This window comes from Thamnophis sirtalis, unplaced genomic scaffold, assembly GCF_051295495.1.
Source record: "Thamnophis sirtalis isolate CommonGarterSnake01/CBP01778 unplaced genomic scaffold, rThaSir2_p1.2 scaffold_7, whole genome shotgun sequence".
Lineage (NCBI taxonomy): Eukaryota > Metazoa > Chordata > Lepidosauria > Squamata > Natricidae > Thamnophis > Thamnophis sirtalis.
The window spans coordinates 11,817,614-11,824,517 of record NW_028261387.1 but is presented as its reverse complement, the minus strand read 5'-3'; positions in this window follow the sequence as shown (position 1 = coordinate 11,824,517).

Sequence of the window (6,904 nt, the reverse complement as noted above, 5' to 3'; positions counted from 1 at the left end):
AAGAGGAAGACCGCAGATTGCTGAACATCCACCATAATAATGAGTTTGAGTTTGAGTTTCATTTAATTTATATGCTGCCCTATTCCCGGCGGGACTCAGGGCGGCGCACAAACCCAAGGAGGGGAAGGGAAAAACACAAAAACTACAAAAGTACAGGGTATTTAAAAACAACCAACAGCCACACGATTCGAGAGGGGAAGGGAACTCATCGACCCCAGGCCTGCCAACACAGCCAGGTTTTAACGGCTTTTCAGAAGGCCTGGAGAGAGGTGAGGGTCCGAATCTCTGCGGGGAGCTCGTTCCAAATCAGCAGTAGAGATGTCTTCTTGTTATTCCTTGTTCTACCTCCACATTCTCTATTATTTTTCTTCTGCTCTATTATAAGGGTACTAATATGCCACTGTGGAGAATGTTATACTAGGTGATTTTGGACTTGTTTCACAGTAAGAACTTGTCACTGTTTTGTAACTGTTTGTAATGTTGTCGAACAACAACTCTGGTGCACCTCTTGTAAGCACTCCATGCTAGAAAGCTCGATAATCAAATACATCAGTTCTTGTTCAGATTGAAACTAAAGAGCTGAAACTAAGGTCGAAGATTAAGGAGAAACTTTCACTTTTCTCCCTCTTTCCAAAATAGTTGCCCTTTTTTAGCGGGGAAAGAACCTTTTTGTTGGCTTCCACATCACTGTCAAAGGTTCAGTATCACAAATGAGTTATTCAAATGATTGTGTTATTCACAGTATAAAATCGTTTTAAAATCAAGCTGAAGTTTTTCTTCCAAGCTCCGCGTCAATGGTTGCATTTACCTTTGCTTTTTGAATGAATAAATGATAGCTTCTGGGTTTTCCCAACCTTCATCTTTGGCAATGATCTCCAGAATAAACATGTACAGTGAACAAATATATGTAAGATTTATGAATGTGCAGAAATGGACAGAATGACGGGTTGGCTGAGGGACAAAGGAGAAACGGAACATTATCTTAGCTGGAACCTATGGTATATGTGGGCGACAAGGAGAACAGCAGGGACTTAAAACGGGGAAAGTTAAATAGCAGTTGTTAACAATGGGAACTAAAAGTGAACATGGGTATTGTAATAGATCCCTGAATTTTGTAACGAGAAGATGCTGCTTAGAGACTAAACAATGAGGAAGGGAAAAAAAAGTTGGGCTGTGAATGACTGTCACCGCGGGGTGGTGGTGGTGATGGTATGTTTAAAATTGTATTTGTATTTGTATGTTTTATTCTTTAAAAATGTATAACCAATAAAGATTATTTAAATATATATATATATATGTAAGTAAGTTGCAACAAAAAGCCTTACTAGGTATATGCACTGACTTTACCGTGGTAGAGACTAACTTGATTCTGCACCTAATAACGGCAGCAAGACTGTTGGTGGCGCAATACTGGAAGAAGGAAGACTTGCCTACAACTCAAGAATGGACATTGAATGTTACAAACTTAGCCGAGATGGCTGAAATATCGGCATATCTTAAAGATCACTCAAATGAGAGATATAAACGAGACTGGAAAAAATGGATTGACTATATACAAAATAAATACGGGACCAAGAAATTCCAGTTAGCCTATGCTTAAGATCAGAAATGATTTAAATTGTTTAAAGATAGTTCAGCAAGAAGAAGCTAAGGTCAATGTAGAATGTCATTAATTTCTTTATTTCTTTTTTCTCAATAGATTTTAGACTGTGTTTGTTAAAAATCCATACTGTGTACGGGTTCTGGGAAGTCGGGGGGGGGAGGAGGAGGGGGGGTTGGGGTATACATTAGGCTAGACAAGAATTTGGTGGTAAACTAGAATTATTTTGACACACAAAAATTGTACTTCGATGTCTTACGGATTGAGGAATGATGAAATGTTTGTTTTAAAAGAAATAAAACTTTTGAACCAAAAAAAAAAAAAGCCCACGAACGCGGAGGCCCCAAATATTGCTTCACCATAAACCCTTCCACGTGCAAATTCCCTTATGGAATCCAATAAATAAGACAATCCAATGAATGAGTAATTTAAACTCTGGCCCTTTTAGGAGACGGGTGATGTCATTTGACTTTTATATGTGTCTGAGCAATCCAATCCATGTAAATGCACTGAAGTGCAGGAGGTCTGGTCTAAAGGTATGACACTGGGAAGAAAGAACAAAAACAAAGGCAGCCCTCATAAATGTTGGCCTTGCAATTACAAGATGACTTATTAGACCTTTATCTGAAGAATATGGCCTCATATGGTGCCTTCCTCTAACCCACAGCGCTATACTGTATATTTAAACTTTGTTTAGAGTAAAGAAAGGCCTCTGGTCTATAGTCTTCTTGCAGCTGACATTCAGTGATCATTTCAATTATCAACATAATTTTATTTCCTTTGTCTCAACATATTTTAGAGTGTGTTTGTTAAAAATCTATACCGTTTACGGGCTCTGGGAAGTCGGGGGGGGGGAAGGGAGGTGGGGTGTTAGGCGGGAGGGGGGATATATAGTATGTGCTAGATTTTAAAGTAACGTGACGGCACTTGTATACTGTTGCTCTTTAATTCCACTGTAAAAATTGGACAAGCTTAATAGATTGTAGAAATACACCGAAGGGAGGAGTAGAGGGATAGAAGAAAGAGGGGTAGCGACAGTGGGAGAGAGGACTGGAGGGAGGGGGAGAAGGAAGGGAGGGAGTGTATCGGGAGGAGTGGTAGAGGGGGAGGGGAAGTAGAGGGGAACGATGGAGGGAAGAAGGAAAGTTGGAGGGGGGGCGAAAGAAAGGGTGTATGGAGGGTCGAAGAGGTACATTGGGTTTTTATTTTGGGGGGTACTGCTGATAAGAGGAATGGCTGTGTTTATTGTTTAATGTTATATGGCCCCGGTTATGCACAGTATATATGTGACTGTACGAAAATGAAATGGAAAATAAAAACACATTTACAACACAACAGAATAATTTATTCACAAGCATCTGACAGGAACAAGCATGTATTTGGTTTTCTGAGCAATATTCTGAGAGGGTTTTTTTTTTTTTGTATATTTCATTTTTTAAAAGGGTCAAAACTCAACCATCCAATTGGATCATTATAAACCATTGTTCTTAAAAACAAGTTTGCATTTTGTTGTATTTGCCTTCCAGTTGGATGCTGTCTTGTAATGAGATTCTCCTCTGTCCGCAGTGCCGGGAGGGTTGGAGAATTCATATTTGAGGTATCTTGGGGACAACAGGTGGAGAACATCTTTCATCTGACATTTGAAATCATTGGCAAGGACTTACTTCAAAGTTAATGTATTATAGCCATATTTACAACCATAGAAATATCAGTGTCGTCCTACAATAATAGAAAAAGAAGAGAGGAAGAGAGATGAGAGGAAGAGGAGGGAAGGAAGGTAGCGGTGAGGAGAGGAAGATGGAAGGGAGAAGGAGAGTGAGTAGAAAGGGGGAAAGGAAGAGAGAAGAAGGGAAGAGGTAAGGGAAGAAGGAAGGGAAAGGAGAGAGGAAGGGAGAAAGTAAAGAAGGGAGGGAGAAAAGAAAGGGAAAAGAAGGTGGTATCAAAACAGACGAGGAATGGTAAACAAAACAACCCAAATGCTATGTTATAACTCTATAAATCAGTGTTTATCAACCTTAGCGATCTTAAGTCCTGTGGACTTCAACTCCACAGCTGGCTTAACTTCTGTGGACTTCAACTCCACAGCTGAAGTCCTGTGGACTTCAACTCCCAGAATCCCCCAGCCAGCAGCACAGCTGGCTGGGGGATTCTGGGAGTTGAAGTCCACAGAACTTAAAAGTCACCAAGGTTGAGAAACACTGCTATAAATGGAATGACAAATGTATACGAACGACAAATGTAAAAAAGAATAGCTACTATGTGAATGTATACCTATAATTGTATATAGAGAACAAAAAAATAAAAAAAACCTTTTTTTTTTAAAAAAAAAAATCAGTGTGGTGATTAAATCCAAACATGATGGTTAAGAATAGAGAAATGCTGTCAGGCGTATTAGAGAGCTTGGTGAAAACCTTTGAGCTGTTTTAAGCAGCGGGAAAAGTCAAGGGGATAATGACGAAGAGAGGTAAACAGAAGGAAGTGCTCAACGTTATGGGAAATTGTGCCCTTCCCTAGTTTTAATTTTTCCCAAGTGTGATGTAATGATATGTGGGAATGATCTTGTGACACAGGGATGAAGGAACCACGGATTGGACAACTGCCAGACAAGTTGCAGCTGAGTCCGCAGAAAGAAAAAAGGGAGGGGGCAGACATCTCAGATGGGACCCTCCCTAGTATCTTGGATTATAAAGTTGACAGGGGAGCGATGTACTTTCAGACTTGTATGGTTCTATTAATGTAACCTTACAATAAAGTTACAACTCATCCTTCTGGGTGGTTCTGCTTATCTGGATGACTTCCCACTGCTGATGTGGTTTCTCAGACTATCGTTCTTCCATGCAATATTTCAAGTCCCTATTAGGTTTGAAGAAATTGTGCTGTTTGAGAATCCTCTGGTACGACATGCAAGATTGGACTTAATAAAAAAGAAACACTAAGTTTTATTAATAATTGAGATATCTTTATTAAGCACAGAGAACACAAGGTAACATCACACGGCTTTTTATCAAAACTGTACAACTTATCAAATGCACAAAGGAGTGTTTTTTGTTGTTTTGTTTTGTTTTTCCTGGAGCGGGGAATGAACCAGGCAGATACATGAAGAGGGGTGGTTCAAACTGGCCACAGGGGATTAAAAGGCATATTTTCCAGACTCACTGGCTAACCCCCCCCCCAAAAAAAAAACCCCTTTTCTTTTCTTAAAGGTTAAAGTATTTACGTTTGGAAACGGTGGACTCCAAACCGTGAATCAGTCGCTTCATGAACATCCCAGGTCGGACAAACAAAACAGAACAATTGCCTCATTAAAAATACTCTACTCACACGGGGTGCAAACCAGCGTGGGCCACCGCTGTTTATCATCCGTTTATTCTAATGAGCTTGGCAGGCCAGGACCCCCAAGGCCCCTTTGAAATGGGAGGGGGCATTCAGCAGCAGCGGGGGGCCCGCTGAATTGCACTTACAATCAGCAAGAGTTTTCTTTTGAAGCCTGAGGTAGATCTACATCATAGAAAAGGACAAGGACACACGCATACAGACAGAGACCATTAAGGGGCGGGGGATAAGGTAGAACATACAACCTTCTTTTTTAAAAAATCTGCAGAAGATAAGTGTCAGCGCTACACAATGCATGGCATGCTGACACTCAACTTAACAGCTGCCCAACGTGAAAATATTTGAACAGGCGAGAGCTTTGATTAGACAGGTATTATCGACATAACCAGCAAAACAAGAGGGACGTTTATACATTGCCAAAATAAAGTTTACAACACGTAGAGTCTTTTTTCATCTTATCTTATTTTAGTAGTTCCACTATTGGCAAGCTTTATAATATAGATATATATATATGATCGGATGATAAGGCAAGCAAATATTTGTAAGTATATCTGGATGAGAAAGCCGGCAAATATAGAAAGTATGATATTTAAGGTTTTTTTTTTAAGGCATGTATAAGGAGTTAATTTTTGCTTTCACTCCTCAGGGGTAGCTTGGGGCGATATTTTTATTTCATCAGAAGAATTTTGTCAAATTGTGAATAAGGATAACATTTTGGAGCTAGTTGACAAATTTTGAATTAACACAAGGTTGGGCTGGATTAAAACAACCCTTTTTAAAATATATATATATTATTTATTTTTAAAAACACATATATATGTCTGTGTCTTGTTGGTTCAACCTAGCCATGATTCTGGAAAATTGGTATACACACTAATCAAATTTAAAAAGTTGAAATCATTGAAGAAGGCGTGTTAAAAAGGATCAATTTGGTGTTTGCCAACAGATATTACAAGGGTTATAGCTGATTATCCACAAATGTTCTGACAAAATGCCTGCAAAATACCATACCATATATCTTTAAAACCAAGTTTTAAAACGTGTTAGTGTGGCACAATATATTCACAAGAAGCACTGCTATGCAGCATTAAATAGTATACAAGAACCACCATAATAATAAAAAAACTTTTAGTAAATAATGAATGGCATCATAATGCAAAGCTTACAGCTGTAGAAAAAAAAACAGACTTCAATGACTGTGAAAAAAGTTGCTTGTGGCACAGTTATCTGCTAAAAATATTCTTTCTTATTTGGTGTTTGGTTTATAACAGTAGTTGCTCCCTTCTTCAATATTACTAACATCAGGACGTCTATAATTCAACTGAAATATACAACAATGCACTGGACTAAATAGTCTACTACTAACTGATTGCCTCCAGGTGGAACTATAAACTCCCAGAATTCCCAGTCAACACATCCAGGCTGGCTAACCATTCAAGGAAACATTCAAACACATCTGAAGGATTGAGAAGGGAGCTTCAGTGTTCAATCAACAATATAAGAATTTTCTATTGTTAACAAAGGGCAAATAACAAAGTCAATATATACCGTATTTTTCAGAGTATAAGATGCACCAAGGTTTTGAAGAGGGAATTTTATTTTTTAAAAAAAAGTTTTTGCACTCTGCAAACTTTCCAAAAACGGCCCATTTTTTGCAAAAATGGGCCTGGTTTCCCCCCCCCAAAAAAGGGCATGACTAGCCCTTAGGAGGCTTGTAGAGTGTTCCTGGGGAGCTTGGGGGGAGGGCAAAAATGAGCAAAAACTGGCCCGTTTTTCGTCAAAAAAAGGGGCATTAGGAAGCTTATAGAGTGCTCTTAGGGGTTGGGAGGGAGGCATAATTGAGCAAAAAACGGCCCGTTTTTTGCTCATTTCTGCCCTCCCCAGCCCCCAGGAGCTCTCTGAAAGCCTCCTACAAACTATGCACCACCATTTTGGTGAAGGGGGCGGAGTTTCAGGAGGCAAAAAACTGCT